Raw genomic sequence first — 23837 nt, forward strand, 5'->3', positions numbered from 1 at the left:
TACTATGATATACCATCCCATGCTACATTTTTTCATTTCCACTTTAGTAATATACCTGGCCTTAGACTTTCCCTTTAAATAACTTTCATAACCACATAATAGTACTGGTAGTTACTAACATTATGTTGGGCTTTTATTTTTCTATTCATTTTCAATGCTTAACACACATTCTTTTTACCAGTTCTGCACAAGTTAATCCTCCTCTTTCCATTCTCTAACCTCATTCTATTTTCTGGTGACCCGTATTTAAGTTATTAGCTCCATGAGAGTACACAATATATTTATTTCATAGTCAATCATACAGTATTTGCCTTTTGAGTCAGGCTTCCTTCACTCAACATAATGTCCTCCAGGTTCATCCATGTTGTTATATGCTTTATGACTTCATTTCTTCTTACCACTGCATAATATTCCATCATGTGAATAGACCACTGTTTGCTGGTTGATGGACACCTGAGTTGTTTCCAACTTTTGTCAATCGTGAGCAAGGCCACTATGAACATCATTGTGCAGATTCTGTTTGTGTCACTGCTCTCAGTTCTTCTGGGTATATGCGCAGGAGTGTTATTGCCAGATCATGTGAGAAATCTATATTCAACTTATTTAGGAATTGCCAAACAGTCCACCACAATAGCTTCACCATTCTACATTCCCACCAACAGTGAATAAGATTTCCTTTATCTCCACATTGTCTCCAACACTGATAGTTCTCTGACTTTTTAAATTGTGGCCATTCTAAAAGGTGTGAAATGATATCTCATTGTAACTTTATTTACATTTCTGTAATAGGTAGTGAAGTTGAACATTTTTTTCATGTGTTTCTTTGCCATTGTATTTCTTCTTTGGGCAAATATCTATATAAGTCTTCTGCCCGTTTTTTAAATTAGGTTGTCTTTCTTTTAATTGTTGAGTTGTAGCATCTCCTTATAGTTCAGGTATATTAAACTCTTACTGGATATATGATTTCCAAATATTTTCTCACATTGAGTTGGCTGCCTTTTCACCCTTTTGATAAAATCCTTTGAGGTGCAAAAGTGCTTAATTTTGAGGAGATCTCATTTATCTATTTTATCTTTTGTTGCTTGTTCTTTGGGTGTAAGATAAAAGTAATCACTACCTACCACAAGGTCTTCAAGAAGTTTCCCTACATTTTCTTCTAGTAGTTTTATGGTTCTGGCTTTTTATATTTAGGTCTTTGGTCCATTTCGAGTTGATTCTTTTACAGGGAGTGAGACAGGAGTCCTCTTTCATTCCTTTGGTTATATCCAGTTCTCCCCACACCATTTGTTGAAGATACTGTTTGTCCCATTAACATGGCTTTGGTACATTTGTTAAAAACCAGTTGGCCATAGTGGTGGAGGTTAATTTCTGGACTCTCAATTCTATTCCACTTATTGATGTGTCTACCTTTATGCCAGTACCTTGCTGTTTTGACCACTGTAGCTTTGTAATATGTTTCAATGTCAGCCAGTGAAATTACTCCCTCATTGCTTGTCTTTTTTATAATGCTTTTAGCTATTTGGGTGCACTTTCTCTCCAAATGAATTTGGAAATTGCCTTTTCTATTTTTTTAAGGTAGGTTGTTGGAATTTTGATTGGTATTGCATTGAATATACAAATATCTTCACAATATTTAATCTTCCAATCCATGAACATGGAATATCTTTCCATTTGTTTACATCTTCACTGATTTCTTTTAGCATTGTTTTGTAGTTTTCTGTGTAGATCCTGTAGTTCTTGGGTAAATTCATTCCTATGTATCTGAGTCTCTTTGTTGCTATTATAAAATGGAATTTTTCCCTGATTTCTTCCTCAGATTGTTCAATAGTAGGTTACAGAGAAACATTACTGATTTTTGTGTGTTGATCTTGTACCCTGCCACTTTGCTAAACTCAGTTATTAACTCAATTAGCTTTGTTGTAGACATTTCAGAATTTTCTAAATATAGGATCATGTCATCCCCAAAGAGTTTTACTTCCTCTTTCTTATTTGGATGCCTTCTTTTACCTAATTGCTTTACCTAGAACTTTGAGCACAACGTTGAATAAAAATGACATCCTTGACTTTTCCCCCATCTTAGAAGGAAAACTCTCAACCATTCCCTATTGAGTATGATGTTGGCTACGGGTTTTTAATATATGCCTTCTATCTTATTGAGGAATTTTCCTTCTATTCTTATATTTTGAAATGTTTTTACCAAGAAAGGATGCTGAATTTTGTTGAATGCCTTTTCTATATCAATCAAGATGATCATATATTTTTTTTCCTTCTATTTGTTAATGTGGCATATTATATTAATTGATTTTCTTATACTGAAGCACCCTTGCATACCAGGAATAAACCTCACTTGGTTGTGATATGTAAGTCTTTTTTTTACTTGTAAAATCTGGGTTTTTTTTCATTTTTAAATACATTTTTATTAAAGTATATCATTCATACATGAAAATACATAAACAATAAGTGCATAGTAAAATTTGTGAGCTTACAAAATAAACATTCATAACATCACACAGGGGTCCCATATCTCACCATTCTACCAATACCTTGCATTGTTGTGCAACGTGTTACAAACTATGCAAGAACATCATCAAAGTATTACTACTGACAGTGGTCCATATCCTACATTTGATGTATTTTCCCCCCAATGAACCCAGAGGTAGATGAGAATTGTGGTTGATGGTACAGATGCAAGAGTGTCCTTCCGTGAGCTAAAGCAGCTGTATGTCATATTGCAGGGTGTTAGGAATGTGGGGATAAAAAACAATTGGTGTGACCTATGGACTGTGGTTAACAGTAATACTGTAATATTCTGGCATCAATGCCAGAAATGTACTGTGTTGGTAATGAAGGGGGATAGGTAATGGAAAAAGTGTGCCAAATGTACACAATGGACCATGGTTGATGGTGTGTAAGTCTTTTGATATGCTATTGGATTCTATTTGCAAATATTTTGTTTAGAAGCTTTGCAAAAATTAGAGAGAATGGTCTGTAATTTTCTTTTCTTGTGTATCTTTATCTGGCTTTGTTATTAGGGTGATGTTGGTTTCATAAAATATGTTGTGTAATTTTCCCTCATTTTTTGGAAGATTTTAAACAGGATTGGTGTTAAGTCTTGAAATGCTTGGCAGAATTCATCTATGAAGACACCTAGTCCTGGACTTTTCTTTGTTGGGTGACTTTTGAGGACTAATTCAGTCTCTTTAAATGTGATTGATTTGTTAAGTCCTTATATTTCTTGTAGCATCAGTGTAGGTCATTTGTGCATTTCTAGGAATTTGTCCATTTCATGTAGGTTTTTTAGTTTGTTGGTATATAACTTATGATCCTTTTTTATTTCTCTGGGTTAGTCATAACTTTTCCCCTTTCATTTCTGACTTTATATATTTGCATCTTCTCTCTTTTTTTCTCTGTTAATCCAGGTAAGGGTTTGTCAATTTTATTGATCTTCTCAAAGAACTAGCTTTTGGTTTTGTTGACTTTCTCTATTGTTTTTTATTTCTCCATTTCATTTATTTTTGCTTTAATCTTTATTATTTCTTTTCTTCTGCTTGCTTTGGGAATAGTTTGCTGTTCTTTTTTTAGTGTCTTCAGTTGTTCAGTTAGATCTTTGATTTTAGCTCTTTCTTCTTTTTTAATAAGTCACTTAGGGGTATAAATTTCCCTCCCAGTACTGCCTTCATTGTATACCAGAAATCTTGATAAAGTGTGTTCTCATTTTCATTCTCAATGTTTACTAATTCCATTTACAATTTCTTCTTTGACTCACTGATTATTTAGGAGTATGTTGTTCAGCCTCCACACATTTGCAAATGTACCTCTTTCCATTTTTATTGATTTCCAGTTTCATTTCATCATGATCTAGGAAGATGTTTTGTATAATTTCTATCTTTTTATTTTTATTGATAGCTGCATTGTGACCTAGGATAGACCTAATGTGGTCTACCCTGGAGAAAGAGCCAATGGCACTTGAGAAGAATGTGTAATCTGCTGAGTGTGGGTGCAGCCTTCTGTATGTGTCTGTTAAGTTCAGTTCAGTTATCATATTGTTCAAATTCTCTCTTTACTTGTTCATCTTCTGTCTCATTGTTCTATATAATAATATGAGTTATTTCTTGAAGTCTCCAACTATTATTGTAGAGATTTCTATTTTTCCCTTCACGTTTGCCACAGTTTGCCTCTTGTATTTTGAGGCAACCTGGTTAGGTGTATAGATATTTATGACTTATTTCTTCCTAATGGATTTTTCCTTTTATTAATATATAATGACCTTCTGTATCTCTTATAGCTTTTTAAAATTTAAAGTCTCTTTTGTCTGATATTAGTACTGCTATCCCTGCTTTTTTTTTTTGCTTACTATTTGCCTGGAATATCTTTTTTCCAGCTTCCATTTTCAGCCAGTTTGTATCCTGGGTCTAAAGTGAGTCTCTTTTAGGCAGCTTATGGATGGCTCATTTTTAAAATCTAGTCTATTAACCTATATATTTTTATTGGGGAGTTTAATCCATTCACATTCAATGATATTGCTGTAAAAGCATTATTAACTTCTACCATTTTATTGTTTGGCCAGTTTTTGTTATCCTTTCTGTTATTCTTTCTTCTATACTCTCTTCCAAGCTTCTCCTGCTTTTTTCTTTTAGACTGTAAGACTTCCTTTAATATTTCCTGCAAAAGTGGATTCTTTTTTTACAAACTCTCTTAGTTTCTATTTGGGAATATTTTAAACTCACCTTCATATTTGAGGGACAATTTTGCTGGATAATGAATTCTCAGCTAGCAGTTTTTCTCTTTCAGTATTCCAATTGTATCATACCACTGTCTTCTTACCTCCGTGGTTTCTGATGGAAAATCCATACTAAGTCTTACTGGACATCCCTTGTATATGATGGATTGCTTCTCCCTTGCTGCTCTCAGAATTTTCTCTTTATCTTTGATGTTTGATATTGTGAGTAGTAAGTGTCTTAGAGTAGGTCTATTCACTTTTATTCTGATTGGGGTATTCTGCACTTATTGGACAGGTAGGCTGCCATGACATACATGTAGTTGCATTTCGTGTTATCATTCAACTCCCTGAGCCCCTTATCAATTTTTTCCACTCTTTTCTCTCTCTGTTCTTTTACAGCTGTTCTCTCTTCTGTATCACTTATTAGTTTCTCTATAATTTTGAATCTGCTGTTGTATGCCTCTAACGTAGTTTTTTGTCTCAATAAAACTTTTTTTACAAAAATAAGCACCAGACACAATTTGGTCTGTGGGCAATAGTTTGTTAACCCCTCTTCTAAGAGATCACTCTGGCTGTTATTTGATAAGGTGTTATGATAAGTATAAAGAATCTCATAAGCAATTCAGGCGAGGGTGCATGGTCAAGGAAATGACAATCGCACACCGAAGCATACTTGTGAAGCAGTTTCAAACTTTGCAGAGGCCCTTCAGAAAATGCCAAGGGAGATTTCCATTCATAATAAACAAGCAGTCTGCAAAATCCTCATTAGCATTGTTTTTCATGTATCTCACAGAGCTTGCCCCTACATCTTTCTTTCTCTTTCCAATCTTTTCTAAATTCACCAAATCCATTCCAGACTGACCCATATTTTCTCCCTTCGGTCTTCAGGACCTATAATTTTCTTTTGTTCCAAGAATCTTCATTGTTCATTGATCTCACTGTTTTTTAATAGAGCTTTATATTTTAATTACAATAAAGCTCCTTTCTAAAAAGAAAAGAATATATTTTTCTTTAACATGAATGCTACTAATAGAGTGCTTACTAATATATTTACATTTTTGTGGTTATAACACATTTTCACAAAAACTACCCTAACTGATACTCCTAAAATCTATTCTTAAGTTAGAACAAATGCAGCACAGAGAATTCAAGTGACATGCTCATGAATATACAGCTTGTAGAATCATCTGGACTCAAAGGCAGGTTTTCTTAGTTCAGTTCCTGGCTCTTTCCATTACTTTTATTTTAACAAATCAATTTTATTGATACATACTAATAAACATGCAATTCATCCAAATATACAATCAATGGTATTTTCTATAATCACACAGTTGGGCATCCATCACTTCAATCATGAGAGAATTTTCATTATTTCAATAAAAATAATAAAACAAACAAACAAGAAAATTCCTCAACATTCAGTCTCTCTATGCTTCCCCCACTGTACATAGGTGTTATTTCTGGCTATTCTATCCAAAGTGTATAATCAATGGCTTTTATTTTAATCACAATGTTGTACATTCATAATCTAAAAACTTTAAAACCATTTCATTACTCCAAAAAGAAAGATTTCATACCCCTTAGCATTCATTCTTCAGAACTAGATAACCACTTATCTTTCACCTTCATAAATTGATTTACATTATATTTTATATAAATGGAATCATATAATATGTAGTACTCTGTGTCTGGTAATAATAGTGCAATCATTCAGTATTTGTCCTTTTGTGTCTGGCTTGCTTCACTCAACAAAATGCCCTCCAGTTTCATCCATGCTGTCATATGTTTCATGACTGCATTTCTTCTTATTGCTGCATAATATTCCATCATGTATATACTCCACAATTTGTTTATCCATTCATCAGCTGCTGGACACCTGGATTGTTTTCAACTTTTGGTTATAGTGAATAATGCTGCTATGAACATCGGTGTACAGATATCTATTCATGTCATTGTTCTCAGTGCTTCTGGTTATATACCTAGCAGTTGTATTGCTGGGTCCCATGGCAGTCTATATTCAACTTCCTTAGGAAATGCCAAACAGTCCCCTACAGTGGCTACCATTCTAATGTCCCACAAACAGGGAATAAGAATTCCTATCTCTCCACATCCTCTCCAATATTTACACTTCTCTGACTTTTTAATAGTGGCCAGTCTAATAGGTGTGAAATGATATCTCACTGTAGTTTTGAGTTGCATTTCCCTATTTGCTAGTGATGTTGAACATTTTTTCACATGTTTCTTCACCATTTTTATTTCTTCTTTGGACAATTGTCTTTTCAAACCTTTTGCCTATTTTTTAAATTGGATACTGTGTGCTTTTATTTTTGAGTTATACGATATTCTTATATATCATGAATATTAAACCTTTATCAGGTATGTGATTGCCAAATATTTTCTCCATTGAGTTGGCTGACTTTCACCCTTTTGATAAAGTCCTCTGAGGTGCAAAAGGGTTGAATTTTGAGGAGGTTCTATTTATCTAATTTTTCTTTTGTTGCTCTTGTTTTCAACATAAAGATTAAGAAACTACCAACTACCACAATTTCTTGAAGATGTTTTCCTACATTTTTCATCAAGGAGTTTTATGGTTATTGTTTATATATTTAAATCCTTGATCGATTTTGAATTAATTTTTGTATAAGGTATAAGATAGGGGTCTTCTTTCTTCCTTTTGGAAATGGCTATCCAACTCTCCCAGCACCATTTATTGAATACACTGTTCTGACCCAGCTGGGTGGGCTTAATAGTCTTCACAAAAATCACTTGACTATAGATATGAGGGTCAATTTCTGAGTTCTCAATTTGGTTCCATTGATCAATCTGTCTGTCCTTATGCCAGCACCATGCTGTTTTTACCACTGTAGCTACGTAAACATGCTTTAAAGTCAGAAAGTGAGAATCCTCCAACTTCATTCTTTTTAAAGACATTTTTGGCTATTCAGGGCCCCTTACCCTTCCAAATAAATTTGATTATTGCCCTTTATTTTCTGTGAATAAAAGCAGTTGGGATTTTTATTTGGATTGTGTTGAATCTGTCCATCAGTTTAGTTAGAATTGACATCTTAACAATATTTTGTCTTCCAATCCGTGTACACAGCATGTCCTTCCATTTATTTAAGTCTTCTTCAGTTTCTTTCAACAATGTTTTGTAGGTTTCTGAATACAGGTCTTTTAGGTCCTTGGTTAAGTTTATTACTAAATATTTTATTGTAGCAGATACAACCCCCAGGTATTGGTTCCTTTGAGGGCTAAAGAGACCCATGGGAGTTATGGTTATGGCAGATGGGGTTAACTACCAGGTCAGATGGCCCCTCTTTGGAACTGGTGTTTATGTGTGATGAATCTGGACTCAGATGGGATCTCTCTTCATAAGACTTTCATGCTAATGTGCTGGAGTTGCAGTTACTGTTGGGGTTTAAGATATATTTAGGGGATTTGAATCTCTGGACTGACAATGTGATAGCCAGGTCCTGAGCCTCAACAGACTCCAGCACCTACAATCTGATTTATTGGACTCACCACACTCAGCTAAGATGGAGTTGAAGAAGGACAACCACCACACCATGGAGCCTAGAGTGATTACAACTGAAAGTGGGAGGATTGCATCCAGCATCCATGTGGAATCTGAGCCTCCTCTTGACATAGAGGTGCAATGGACACAAACAATCCAATGTCCACATAGAAAAGGTGGCATTGGATTGGGAAAAGTGGACATGGTGGCTGATGGGTATGGGGAAAGGCAGGAAGAGATGAGAGGTGGAGGCGTCTTTGGGACATGGAGCTGCCCTGGATGGTGCTTCAGGGGCAATCACCGGACACTGTAAATCCTCACAGGGCCCACTGGATGGAATGGGGGAGAATATGCGCCATGATGTGGACCATTGACCATGAGGTGCAGAGGTGCCCAAAGATATACTTACCAAATGCAATGGATGTGTCATGATGATGGGAATGAGTGTTGCTGGGGGGGGAGAGGTGGGGTGGGGGTGGTGGGGTTGAATGGGACCTCATATATATATATATATATTTTTAATGTAATATTATTACAAAGTCAATAAAAAAAGAAAAGAAAAAAAATGTAATGATACAAAGGAAAGTTGAGATATTAGGTATGAAAGAAGAGTAATTTAAAAGGTAAATAAATGAATACAATCAAAAATAAATAAATAAATAAATAAATAAATATTTTATTGTTTTAGTCACTGTTATAACTGGATTTTTTCCCCTGATTTTCCACTCAGATTTGACATTAGTAGCATATAGAAATGCTAATGATTTTTATCAACCCCGTATCCTGCTACTTTGCTGAACTCATCTATTAATTGTAGTAACTTTGCTGTGGATTTTTCAGGATTTTCTGGATATAGGATCATGTCATCAGTAAATAGAGAAAGTTTTACTTCTTTCTTTCCTATTTGGGTGACTTTTATTATTTTTTTAATCTAGCCTTATCGCTCTAGCTAGAATCGCTAACACTATATTGAATAACGATGGTGACAGTGGGCATATCTTGTTCCTCATCTTAGTGCAAAAGCTTTCAAACTTTCACCATTGAGTAATGCTAGCTGTAGGTTTGTCATATATGCACTTTACCATATAGAGACAGCTTTCATCTAGAACTATCTTTTGGTATATTTTTATCAAGAAAGGGTGCTTTGTTGAAAGCTTTTTCTGCATTAATCGAGAGGATCATGTGATTTTTTCCTTCAATTTATCAATGTGGTTAATTACACTAATTGATTTTCTTTTGTTGAGCCACAATTGTGTACCTGGGATAAAAACCACTTAATCCTGGTTATAATTCTTTTAATGTGCTTTTGGATTCTGTTTGCTAATATTTTGTTGAGGATTTTTGCATCTTTGCTTATTAGAGATATTGATCTGTAATCTTCTTTATTTTAGTGTATTTATCTGGGTTTAGCATTAGGGTGATGTTGGCTTCATAGAATGAGTTTGGTAGCATTCTTCCTATTCAAGTTTTTTTAAAAGATTGAACAAGATTAGTATTAGTTCATCCTTGAATGATTGATAGAATTCATCTGTGAAGCCATCTGGTTCCAGGCTTTTCATCTTTGGGAGGTTTTTGGTGACCGTCTCAATCTTTTCACTTGTGATTGGTTTCTTGAGGTCTTCTATTTCTTCTAAAGTCAGTGTAGGTGGTTGTGTTTCCAGGAATTTGTCCACCTCATCTACATTTATTAGTTTCTTAGAATACAGTTGTTCATGGTATCTTTTTATGATGTCTCTTATTTCTATGGGGTCAGTGGTAATGTCTCCCCTCTCACTTCTGATTTTATTTATTTGTGTCTTCTCTCTTTTTTCTTTTTTTCTATATTCTCAAAGAACTAACTTTTGATTTTGTTGATACTCTCTATTGTTTTGTTGTTATTGTTGTTCTTGATTTCATTTATTTCTGCTCTGATCTTTACTATTTCTTTCCTTTGGCTTGATTTAGGATTAGTTTTGCTGTTCTTTTTCAAGTTCTTCCAGGTGTGTAGTTAAGTCATCAATTTTAGGTTTTTCTTCTTTTTTAATGTAAGTATTGAAGGCTATAAGTATCCCTCTCAGCACTGCCTTTGCAGTGTCCCATAGGTTATGATTTATTCTACTCAAGGTATTTGCTGACTTCTTTGACCCACTGACTGTTAAACAGTGTTTGTTTAATCTTCATGTATTTATGAATTTTCCCTTTTATATCCATTATTTTCACCTTCATTCTATTATCATCAGAGAAAGTGTTTTGTATAATTTCAATCTTTTTATATTTATTGAGGCTTGTCTTGTGACCCAACATATAGTCTATCTTGGAGTAGGATCCATGAACACTTGAAAGAAATGTATATCCTGCTGTTTGGGGTACAATGCTCTATAGATGTCTGTTTGGTCTAGTTCTTTTATCATATAATTCAGCTGTCTGTTTTTTAATTACCCTCTGTCCTGATGTTCTATCCAGTACTCAGTGTGGTGTACTGAAGTCTCCAAGACATCTATTTCTCCTTTCAGCTTTGCCAGTATATGCCTCATGTATCTAGGGGCACTGGGGTCAGGTGCATAAATATTTAGAATAGCTATTTTTCTAGTTGAATTTCCCCTTTCATTAATATATAATGACCCTCTTCATTCTTTATAACAATTTTGCATTTAAAATCTATTTTTTTCTGATATTAATATCACTACTCCAGCTATTTTTGGTTACAATTTGCATGGAATATCTTTTCCATCCTCTCACTTTAACCTGGTCATGTCCATATATCTGAGGTGAGTTTCTTGTAGACAACTTACAGATGGCTCATATTTTTTTATCCATTCTATCAGACTGTGTCTTTTGATTGGGGAGTTCAAGTCAATATCAATAGAGAACATTAATATTCAATGTTATAGGCATAAAGGCATTGCTTATTTCCTCCATTTTTACCTTGACTTTCTGTTGACATATCATACCACAGTCTATCTTTTCACTCTTTCTAATATTCTTCATTTTTACACTCTTCTCCAAATCTCTTGCCCTTGTTTTTTGTTTTTTTTCCTTTCAGACTGCAGCACTGCCTTTAGTATCTCTGGTAATTCTGGTCTTTTGGCAACATATTCTATCAATTGTCTGTGAAGACCCTGAATTCCCTTTCATTTTTGAAGGAGAGCTTTGCTGGATACAGAATTCTTGGCTGGGAGTTTTTCTCTTTCAATACCTTAAATACATCATGCCACTTTCTTCTCTCCTCTATGGTTTCTGATGAGAGGTCAGCAATTGATCTAATCAATTAGATCATTTGGATTGCTCCTGTTAATTGCTGAAATCTGGGTCCTGGACTGAGTAATGGGTTTTAGACTCACTTCTTAGTCCTTGAGGATGGAGGTTGTAAAGGCTGGAAAAAGCCTCTCTTACTGATTTACTTCTAATTTCCTCACATGCACCTCCTTAGTCTGCAGAAGATGGCACTCTTCAGCAGCCTTCTCGGTTCAATGCCTTGTCTGAGTCTATTTGCTGTAACAAGGACCATATCAGTGTGATAGAGGATCCTTCCCTGGAGACTAAGAGCCTGTAATTCAAACTTTCTCAGAGGCAGTTCTCCAGCCTTTTTTCAGGTAAGAAATGATTCCACTCCTCTCTGTGTCCTAAACAACCAGTCCTGGTGAGCAGAGAGGGAGATTGAGAGAGTCAAATCTCTTTATTCCCTTGCCGGCTCTCAAGGTAAACAATGGTGAGGTTCCCCCCAGCCTGGAACGGTTGTGGGACATGTAGACCTAGACCAAATCTGTGTCAAAAGCTGAACCAGCCTTAGGCTGTGCCCACTCTCTCTCCTTTCCCAGGGAGCTGGATCCCTGGGACCCCCTTTGTCTGTAGCAGCCATCCCAAGGCCTGAGAATTCAGAAATGTCTGTATGGATAGGAGAAGATGCTGGCAGCAGGAGCTGTGGTTTTTAACTCACAGTTTTGCCATTGTGATTCTTTTCATTTGCCACTTTCCCTTCTGGGCATTGTCGAGCCTTCGCCTGTTGTCCTAAACCCTAGAAGATTTTTTCCCAGGCCATTTCTGCCTGTCCTCTAGTTATTTTTTCTCAGAGAGAAGAGAGTCCTATGTGTCTCTAGTCTGCCATCTTCCCAGAATTCTATGAAGATTTTTGTTAGCAGAAAAAAAATGTTTTAAAAGGATAAATTGCTAAGAATTGTGGTTAAACATGACTTATTTATTGAGGAATATTTGTAGGATTTTGAAAGTTTGTTTTTATTTTATCTGATTCAAAAATAGAGCAATTGTTTAAAAAAATCAATGTTACTTAATAGCTCTAACAAATCATGATTCAGATCAATTTTTGAAACCTAGTGACCCCCCAGATTATTATATATATTTGCTAGTTCCATAAATATTCAAAATCATTCTGTGTCTGCCAGTCTCCAATATTCATTGAACACATGGTGATGCTAGATAATTAGCTCATTTTTGGTCTTAATCGAAGACATTTTATTCCTGGAAAAACTCCTGTGTGATGATTCCTGTTTCTATGCATCAAGAATTTACCCATTTTCATTGAAATTTCACCTCTATTTACTCAAAGTACATTCCATGATTTTATATATGGTTGCATGTGAAGACATCTATTAGCATTACATAATGACTACCTCAAAGATATATATTAACAAACTATGGATATATTTTAATTTTAATTATATTTTAAAGTTACTATTCCTTGCTCAATGAAATTTCAATCTTATCAACAATTTCATATTTTGCAAATATTTACTTCAGCTAAAAATCCCATGAAATCCTTTCAAGTATTCTATTTTAACTTTAACTTAGACCTATTTATTTTAATTTTTTGAGCAAAAAGGTTGAATATTACTCAGTTTTTTCTTACTTTTAGAGTTTGGATTTGAATGGCTAGGTTCTTAAAGTTTTTTTTTGTTTGTTTTTTGTTTTTTTTTTTTTTTGCTTTTGCTTTATTTTGTTTTATTGGATTTTCTCTCCAAACACCTTAAATTTTTACTCATGGGGAAGGTGCAAGAAAGTAAAAAATGGGGAGAAAAACTATATTTAAAATATTATATACGCTACAATCCTGAAACAAAAACTGTGGAAGTCTAGACCTAGATGAGAAAACCATTTGAAGGTTGACACATTACTCCTTAGACCTTCAGCAGGATTTATTTTACCTTAAGTAAATTTCACTGCCTTGAAAAACACAGCCATCAGTCACAGAACAGACCAATAAAATGTAGCATCATTAATTGGACACATGAAAATACTGTAGTCCAAGAGCAGGGGATGGAGATCCAAGGTGGCAGAGTAGGTAATGGTAGGCTGCACTCTTCCTCCAGAAACTGTGGAGAAGTAGAGTCTTGCCAGGCATAAGGGAAGATGGGGAGTTGCATGGGCAAAAGGAGAGGGTGGCTGGAGAGACAGAAGCAGGGTCAGCTGGACATTGGGCATAAAGGAAGCTACCCAGCTGGCCCTGGGAAAGAGGGGAGTGGATCAGCCTGCCCTAGGGAAAGGAAAACTGCCCTGCTGGCCCAAGGGAAGAGGGGAACCAGCAAGCCAGTTCCAGTGAGAGGGGAGCCATCCAGCTGACCCTGGAAGAGAGGGGAAATGCCCAGTCAGCCCCAGCCCCCAGGTGAGCCTGTCTCAAACTGCTTAGCATGGGGGAGCCAAGGAGAGCTGAGGAAATATAGCCTGAGGTGTTTTTATCTCCCTTTTTTTTCTTATTTCTTTTTGTTTTTTCTCTTTTTTTTTTTTTTCCTTCTCTTCAACCTGGTACTGGGGGAAAGGCCACTGTGGGGTCACTGATTGGAAGGTATAAGCAGCTAGAGAGGGGTAGACTAGTGGTTTGCTAGGAGTCTGAGAGGGAGAATTAAGTTTTCTGTGTTTGTTTGTTTTAGACAGGATGATAGAATTTATTTTCTAACATTTATTGTTAGGTTAATTGATTACAAAGGGAATGATATTCTGTTGAACTTGGGTTGCAATTACACACTACATCAGGATCATTATATAAGCTGCTTATTTTATAGGTAGGAGGGAATGGTGTGACATAACTCAAGTAGGCTGGAATGCCAGGAACTGGATATGTCAGGGTAAAAACCAGCTGAGTTTTAAAATTAATTGGTCCCTTTCTTGAAGAGGGTTTGGCTCAGAAGAAACAGGAATTGGTAGAGCTGCACCCTGTCCATGGTTATGCACCACTAAAAGTAATCATATCCAAAAGGACCTTAAACTTCTAAATGCTGGTTCATTGAGGTTCTAGTGTAAAATTCATCATCTTTTGTGTTACTAATATGCTAATCTTTTTATTGCATGATTTCTGGAACAGTTATCAAAACTCGGCTTGCGTCTCTGCTAGAGTTATGGTCTCAAAGCATGCTCGTCACCTACTGCACACACTGATGATTTTAGGTCCAATTATAAGACAAGCTGGATTATAAATGTACAATTTTCAGAATGACAGACTCTTAAAGCTCATTAAGTAAATGAAAAAAAATAGATTATATTAATGGGAAATATTTACTGCTTATCAAGTTGTAAATCTAGACTTTTGCTATTTTTATAAAAGGATACTAGAAATTGCAAAGATGACATTCAAATAAAGTGAACAATGCATTTTTCATAAATTTCGTTTTGAGCACTGAACAATACAATCTAAGAAAAGGACTTACCACAAAGCACTAAAATAATATTTGCAGACAGGTAGGAATGTATTGTCACCATTTCTTACTGTCTTCCTCTCAAGTCTCAGTATCGAGGAATTGAGAATACATTCCACAAACAATGTGTCAGCCTTCTGAAACCAGGTTAGTGTGCCAGTCTATCACAGGACTTGAAACACCTTAAGAAGGTAGCTCTCCTTCCTGTGTTCTCTTCCTACAAAGGTGCAATTGAATTAGACTTCAACTTCTGCATCTTTATTTTTTCTTGGATTTCCATCACTCTCATTAGGCAGCATTAATTGAACTGATGTTTCTCAATCCTTCTGTACCTTTATGATTTATTTTCCCAAATTAATAATATAATATATCTTTTTTGCCTTCTGAATTGCTTTCAGAAATGTATGTGCTCAGAGACCCTTCTCCTGTAGATTCAGAAATGCAGGTGGCAAAGCAACCAGTCTCTTGTTTTCTTGATACAGCAATCTGTGTGACACTGGCAAGTTCAAAATTGGCTCTTGTTTCTTGAGTCTGAGGATCAATCAGCCTCAGAGTGTGACTGGTGACCATCAGATGGGATGACATAGTAGATGTTATGAATGGTCTGAGTAGCCAATACTTGTCTCATTGCTTCATAAATCATGTCAATAGTGCTATATGCTTTAACTGCCACTGAGTCCCAAAGCCTAACTGTAAACAACTGTTGTAAAAGAGAATGTTCTGCTTCTGGAAATGTTTCATCCTCATTTCACCAAAAGGGTTGATACACCTGTTCCTTCTGTTCTGATCAAGGAATTCTGTGGCAAGAAATTCAAGATCAAATTGAATAGGTGGTCCAGGTGCAATCCACTGTGCAAATTCAGGAATACTGGCTGTTGCTTTGGGAACAATCTGTCATTTTCCATCTCTGAAATTTTAAGGTTCTGTCTGGACCACTATGTTTCTTATTATTTTCTAAAACTTGTGATGATAGTCACTGCTTCAAGAGTGACTTGACTCAACTTGATCATGACTGCCTCTGAGTTGTCAGTCAGGTAGATCTGTCTGGAGATGTTGTTTATTGCACATATCATCTCTTCATTTTCCTTTTTGCTCTCTACCTAGAGGATTATCCCCAATTTTCCATTTGGAGTAGTGATCTGCAAGCAGCATCTCCAGCCTTCATAATCCACCACTATCACTGAACAGTTGCCCAGATCTTGGATGGAACCTCCAGCCACAGTCCCCTGGGCTTACATATGAGATTCCTGCTTTGGATGAAGAACTAAAGTCTATCCCAGATGGTGACCAGCCTTGTTTTATTTCTAAGATTAAGGTAACCAGCCTTCTGGATGAGGTTCCTCTTGAGTTGATTTGTGATGCAGCTACATAAAAGTCTGGAGTGTAAATAGATTCATCAACAGCAAGAAGTTCTTGCTGGGACACTGCATCTTTTCCTTTTCAGCATCCAGTTTCACCTAAATGGGTCTGCCAACTGTTTACACAGCTCTGAATGGAGAATATTAACTTTGGAAAAATAGCAGAGTGTAGCAATCACTTCTTCATCTCCTTTGCCAAGAGCAAAATTCTGTTTTTCATACACTAGCAGTTGTTTTGAAAGTGGTGAGTGGTCAGGCACAATTCTTTCAGGCTCCAGAGGCATGCTGCATGGCTTGGAGCAGTTGGTTGGTATAATCTGTGAAGGTGTCAGTATCGCCATCCTCCAGAAGGAGTTTATCATCTGCTGGCATGGAGATGTGCCTTCAGACAGATATTTCTATTGTCCTTTCTTTTTCCTTCTTTAATTTTTCTTTTTCCTTCCTTTTTCTTTTTTATTTCTATTGTGCTTTTTTCTTTTTTCCTCTCTCTTCTCCTCCACTTTTTATTTTGGTTTTTCTTTCATTTTTCCCTTTTTCTTTCTGCCTTTCCCTGTTTTTCTTTCTTTTCCTCTCATTTAATTTGGTATTTTATTTCATTTCATTTATGTCATATTAAATTTTAATTTAATTTAATTCTTCATGTTTTCTTTTATCACCTTTTAAATTTGTAATCCTCTTTATGATTTTCCCTCTTATTATGTACTTTTCTTCCTCTTTTTTGTTCTTTTTCCTTCCTTTTTTTTTCTTCTTTATTTAATTTAATTTTTTGTAGATCTAATATTTTTTTCAGTTGATCATGGGTGACAACAAAGATATAAAACAAATGAAACCAAGTGGTAAAGAGGATTCTTAGCATGAAACAAACAAAAATAAAACCCTATACTAAAAAGAGAAACTAACTAACTGACTAAACCCATAAAAATAAACAGATGTGTAGACATCAGCAAAAAATTACAAGCCATATGAAAATACAGGAAGTCATGGCCCAGTCTAATGAACAAGTTAAAAAGCAGGAGGAGGCACAAAACATGTAACAACTAATCAAGGATGTCCAACAAATATTCTTAATCAACAAAATGAAAAGAAGGGAGAGACAAAGGATATAAAAAGACAATGGGGAACATACAGAAAAAATTGTAAACATACCTAAAAATAAAACATCTTATGTTGATAAAAAGCACAATGCAAGAAATTAAAAATAAGTTGAAACACATAACAGCAGATCTGAACAAGCAGACAAAAGAATTAGCAATAAGGCATCCAAATCACACATGTAGTAGAACAGATAGGCAAAAAATTGGAAAAAATTCAGCAGGGTCTTAGGGAAGTGAATGACAACACAATATCCATTATGGGCATCCAAGAGGGAGAAAAGAAGGAAAAGGGACAGAGGGAGTATTTAGGAAATAATACCTAAAAATTTCCCAATTCTTATGGGGACATAGTATACTTGTCCAAGAAGCACAGTGTACTCCAATCACAATAAATTCTAGCAGCCTACCCTGAGACACGTACTTCTCAGTTTGTCAAATGCTGAAGACAAAGACAGAATCTTGAATGCAGCAAGAGAAATGAGATCTATCATATATAAGGAAGCTTGATAAGATTAAGTACAGGTTTCTCATCTCAAACCATGGAGATAAGAAGGCAGTTGTATGACATAGTTAAGGTACTGAAAGAAAAAAAAAACCTTTCAGTCAAGAATTCTGTATCCAGCAAAATAATCATTCAAAAATGAGATGGTGTTCAAAATATTCACAGATAAACAGAAATTGAGAGAACATGTCAAGAAGAGTTCTGCCCTTCAAGAAATACCAAAGAGAATTCTGTTAAGTTTGGAAGGAAAAAACAGGAGAGGGAAGGTTGGAGGATAGTGTAGAAAGAAAGATTATTGGTAAGAGTACAACTGAAAAAAAGAGAAAGAAATAAAAATAAAAATAAAATATGACATATATAAACCTAAAGAAAAGGTGGCTAATGTAAGTACTGCCTTAACATTTAATACTTTGAATGATAATGGATTAAACTATAATCAAAAGACATAGATTGGCAGAATGGATAAGGAAATATGACCCATCTTTATGTCGTCTAGACAACACTCACCTTAGACCCAGGGACACAAACAAGCTGCAATGGAAAAGTTGGAAAATGATTTTACCTGCAAACAGTAACCAAAAAGGGCAGGAATAGCTACAGAAATCAGAAAAAATAGACTTTAAATGCAAAACTGTTGTGAAAGACAAAGAAGGGATTATATATTAACAAAAGGGATAATCTATCAAGAAGAAAGAGCAATCATATAAATTAATGCACCTAACCAGAGACTCTCAAAATACATGAGGCAAATACTGGCAAAGGTGAGAGAAAAAGTACATGTCTCTACCATCATAGTGGGGGGCTTAAGTACACCATTATCACCACTAGAGAGAACATCTCAACAGAGGCTCAATAAAAAAACAGAGACCTTGAAAATTTTTCTAGAAGAATTAGAACTAATGTCCTTATACAGAACATTACACCCTGAAACAACAGATTATGCATTCTTCTTGCGTGGTCATGGATCATTCTCTAAGCTAGACCACATGCTACATCATAAAACATGACTCAACAAATTTAGAAAGATTGAAATTATACAAAGCACTTTCTCTGACCATGGTTCAATGAAGCTGGAAAATAATTAATGATGGATAACTGGAATGAGCACAAATATATGGAAGTTAAACAATGCACATTTAAACAACCAGTAGGTTAAGGAGGAAATTGCCAGAGAAGTCAGTAATTATACTGAAGTTAATGAAAATGAGAAAACATATAAAAATTTATGGGAAACAGCAAAAAATTGTGTTGAGAGGGAAATTTATAGCCAAAATGTCTACATTAATAAAGAAGAAAGAGTTCAAATCTAAGTCCTAACTGCACATCTGAAGGAACTAGAAAAAGAGCAACAAATTAACACCAAAGCAAGCAGAAGGGAGGAAAAAACAAAGATTAGAGCAGAATTCAGTGAAATTGAGAATAATAAAACATTAGAAAGAATTTTAACAAAATCAAAAACTAGTTTTTTGAGAAAATTAATAAAATTGAGAAACCTTTAGCTAGACTAACAGAGAAAAAAAGAGAGAAGATGCAAATAAATAAACCCAGAAATAAAAAGGGGAAGCTACGACTGACCCCACAGAAATAAAGTGTATCATAAGAGGATACTATGATAAAACTGTATGCCAATAAGATGGACAACTGAGATGAAATGTATCAATTTCTAGAAATACACAAGTAACCTATAGTAATGAAAAAAGAAATAGAAAAACTCAATAGACCAATCACAAGTAGTGAGATTGAATTATTCATCAACAACCTCCCAACCAAGAAAAGCCCAGGATCATAAAGTTTCACTAGTGAATTTTATGAAACATTATGGAAAGAACTAATACCAATTGTACTCAAAGACTTCCAAAAAATTTAAGAGGAGGGAACATGACCTAACTCATTTGATGAGGCTACCATGACCTTAATATCAAAGTCACATAAAGATGCTACAGGAAAAGATAACTACATTCCAATCTCACTAACAAATTTAGACAAAAAAATCCTCAACAAAATCTTGCTAATCCAATCCAACAACACATCAAATAAAATATACACCATGATCAAGTGGGTTTTTCCCAGATATGCAAGGATGGCTCAAAATAACAATATCAACTAATGTAATACACCACATTAACAGGCCAAAGGAAAAAAAATCACATGATAATCTCTATCAATGCAGAAAAAGCATTTGGAAAAATACTTCATCCTTCATTAGCAAAAATCACTATCTCATGCCCTATACAATATTTAACTCAAGATGGATCAAAGACCTAAATAGGAGGCGTTTTCGGGACGTGGAGTTGTCCTGGGTGGTGCTTCACGGACAATTACAGGACATTGTTGATCCCCCCAGGGCCCACTGGATGGAACGTGGGAGAGTGTGGGCTATGATGTGGACCATTGACTATGGGGTGCAGTGATGTTCAGAGATGTACTTACTGGGTGCAATGGATGTCTCACGATGATGGGAGAGAGTGTTGCTGTGGGGGTTGTGGGGGGTGGGGGCGGTGGGGTTGATTGGGACCTCGTATTTTTTGAATGTAATTTGTAAAAATAAATAATTTTAATAAAAAAAAAAAAAAGAAGAGCCAAGACCAAAAAGTCCCTAAAAGATAATGTAGGGAAGTTTCTACAAGATCTTGTAGTACAATGATTTCTTAAACTTTACACCCAAAGCATGAACAAAAAACTAAAACATAAGTCTAATGTCATGTTTATTATTAAAAGGAAAGCTTAAAAACGTAACATATAAAATATAAAACTGCATGTTAAATATGAATATGGGTAAAATTGCACATGTAAGTCTTTCTCTGAAGCTGAACAAATGTATGTTAATATTACAAAATGTTAGTATGAGACAAAAAAAACACATTATACTAAATGAAATAAACCAGACACAAAGTAGTTCGTATTGTGTGATTCCATTTTTATAAGATGTAAATGTAAATCAATTATAGAGAAGAAATTAGATTAGTGGTTACATAGGGCTGGGGAAGGACTGCTAAGTGGTATGGAGTTTTTCTTTTTGGAATAATAAAATTGTTCTAAATTTTTTTGTGGTGATAAATTCACAACATCATGATTATACTAAAAGCCATTGATTATAAACTTTGGATAGATCACATAGTATGTGAGTAAATCTCAATAAAACTGCTTAATAAATAAATAAATAATTGTGTAAGAATAGACAGAAATAGCAGCTATGCACAACAGGGGAAATATAGAGAGATTGAGAGGTGAGTAATTTTCTTGTTTGTTTGTTTGCCATTATTACTAAAATTGAAATAATGAAAATGCTCTAATATTGATGGGCGTGGTGAATGCACAACTATGTGTTACACCAAATACCATTGATTGTACTCTTTGGATAAATTCTACTCTTTATTAATATGTATTAATTAATATGTATCAATAAAATTGATTTGTTTTAAAAATAGATAAATGGGAACTCCTCAAAATTAACAATTTTGTGTTTCAAAGGAGTTTGCCGAGAAAGTGAAAAAGGCAGCCAACTTAATGGGAGAAGAAATTTGGGAACCACTTACTTGATAAGGGTCTAATACACAACATATATAAAGAAACCCTACATCTCAAAAATAAAAACACAATCCATTTTTTAAAAATGGGCAAGAGATTTGAATAGATACTTTTACAAAGAGGAAATACAAATGCCTAAAAAGCACGTGAAATGATGCTGAACAGCATCAGCTACTTGGGAAATGCAAATCAAAACTACAATGAGGTATCATCTTACACTTACTAGACTGTCTTTTATTAAAAACAAAACAAAACGGAAAACTACAAGTATTGGAGAGGACGTGGAGGAATAGGAACACTCATCCACATTGGTGGGAACGTAGAATGGTACAGACACTGTGGAGAACAGTTTAGTGTTTCCTCAGGAGGCTAAACATAGAATTGCCTTAGGATCTGGCAATCACACTGTTAGGAATATACCCAGAAAAATTGAAAGCAAGGATGCTACCAGATATATGCACACCAATATTCACCACAGCATTATTCACAATTGCAAAAAGTTGGTAGCAACCTACTGTGTTTTAATGGATGAATGTATAAACAAAATATGGTATTTATACAATATGTACTATTATTAAGCTGTAAGAAGGAATGAATTATCGACACATGGACAACATGAATTATGTTGAGTGAAGTAAGCCAGTCACTGAAGGACAAATTTGCATGATCTCACTGATACGAACTAAGAACATTGAGCATATTCACAGAGATAGAGTCTGAACAATAAATAACCAGGAGATGAAAAAGGAGTAGAGATTGGTGAGCCAATGCTCAAACTGAGCAGACTCTATGATAAAGTGGAGGTGGTAGTTTGGCAGTGGACGGAGTGATGGTGGCCAACAATGTGAGTGGGGATGACGGTGCTGGAGTTGTGTGAGTGGAGTTGTGAGGTGGATTGGGCAATCTATGGAGTTGTGGATGGGGGACTGGGGGAAGGAACATGTGAACCCTGGGAGGTTGAAGACTGTGGATGAGAATACAATAAAGGAAATGTTTTTTTCCATCAATGGCGGGGAATAGTCACTAAGGCAGATATTGGTGTTGGGACAATGTGTGGGGATGGGTACACCAGGGGCATGCCTCTATGGCATATGAATGTGTTCATGTTGTCATACAGTGTTATCTTAGTCAGTGGAGATCCACACAATAACTAACAAAATACTAAACTCTCATCCTGGGGAGTCCTGCTACATTCCCAAATATAGTGGTAAGAATCTCTGGAATACTAATAAAAGTAAACAGACTAATATGCCCAGCTTTCCACATTATTCCTTGTACTCATGTACACTATCTTGTAAAACTGAAACTTAGCCTAACAATAATGATTCCCTAAAAATTATCTCCTGAAAACCTCCTTGTTAGTCAACTATGGCCTTTCTATAAGAGAAACTCAGCAAATAAATGCACCAACACCCTGCTGGTATAAAACATGATTCCTGAGGATGAGCTTCCCTAGCATGAGAGATTATTACCAAGTTGGAACCAATGATGCATTTGGAAAAAGACCTTGACCAAAAGGGAGGAACCTTAAATGCAAAAGAGTTTTTATGGTTAAGAGATTTCAAAGTGAGTCAGGCAGTCATTCCAGACTTTACACCCATGCATGCCTTAGGCAGATCTCACTAACTGTCACAGTAAATAAAACCTCAAACAGGGGTGCTCCCAAGGGCTCTAGAGATATCTGGACATTATCAGCAAGGTTCACAACCCCATGAACTCAGCACCCCATCAGTGGGGCTTACTTTGGAATATATGACAAGCTATTTCCCCAATGTAACAGAGATAGACTCTTTTATAACTTCACTATACATGATTCTTCTACACCATTTTATTTGAACATATAAGTAGCACTGCACACATTAAATATATGCTGTGCCACGCAGGGGTGTCCCCCTCGTAGGGGTGTCCCCCGCGTAGGGGAGTCCCACGCACAAGGAGTGCACCCCATAAGGAGAGCCACCCAGCGCGAAAGAAAGTGCAGCCTGCCTAAGAATGGTGCCACACACATGGAGAGCTGACACAACAAGGTAACACAACAAAAAGAAACACAGATTGCCGTGTAGCTGACAACAACAGAAGCGGACGAAGAAGAAGACGCAGCAAATAGACACAGAGAACAGACAACCAGGGCAGGGGGGAGGGGAGAGAAATAAATAAATAAATAAATAAATAAATAAATCTTTTTTAAAAATGATAAGGATTTAAATAATATATATATATGTCCCATAAACTTACATCTTATGTCTGTTCATATGCCAGTTGAACCTTGAATCTCAGGAGAGTTTTAGCCAGCATCTACTCTCTAATTCTTTGGATTTGCTCAGGATAATTAACAAGATGATGATGATGGACAATCCTTAACAACCGCCCCCCCCCAAAAAAATAGAGCACCTACAACTGCAAGCAAAATAATTCCTTCATCACTTCCATAAGATCTGATCCCCCTCTCAATCTGAAAGAGTAGGTATCACCACCCCCAAATTCTAAAAAATGAGGAA

The 23837-nt window shown here is 35.5% G+C and overlaps 1 pseudogene; it reads right to left on the reverse strand.

Annotated features, from left to right (window-relative positions):
* Nucleotides 1-15093: 15093 nt before the first annotated feature.
* On the reverse strand, nucleotides 15094-16556 carry LOC101437668 (DCC-interacting protein 13-beta pseudogene; annotated as a pseudogene).
* Between the last annotated feature and the right edge of the window lie 7281 nt (nucleotides 16557-23837).

Source organism: Dasypus novemcinctus, chromosome 2 (assembly GCF_030445035.2).
Source record: "Dasypus novemcinctus isolate mDasNov1 chromosome 2, mDasNov1.1.hap2, whole genome shotgun sequence".
NCBI lineage: Eukaryota > Metazoa > Chordata > Mammalia > Cingulata > Dasypodidae > Dasypus > Dasypus novemcinctus.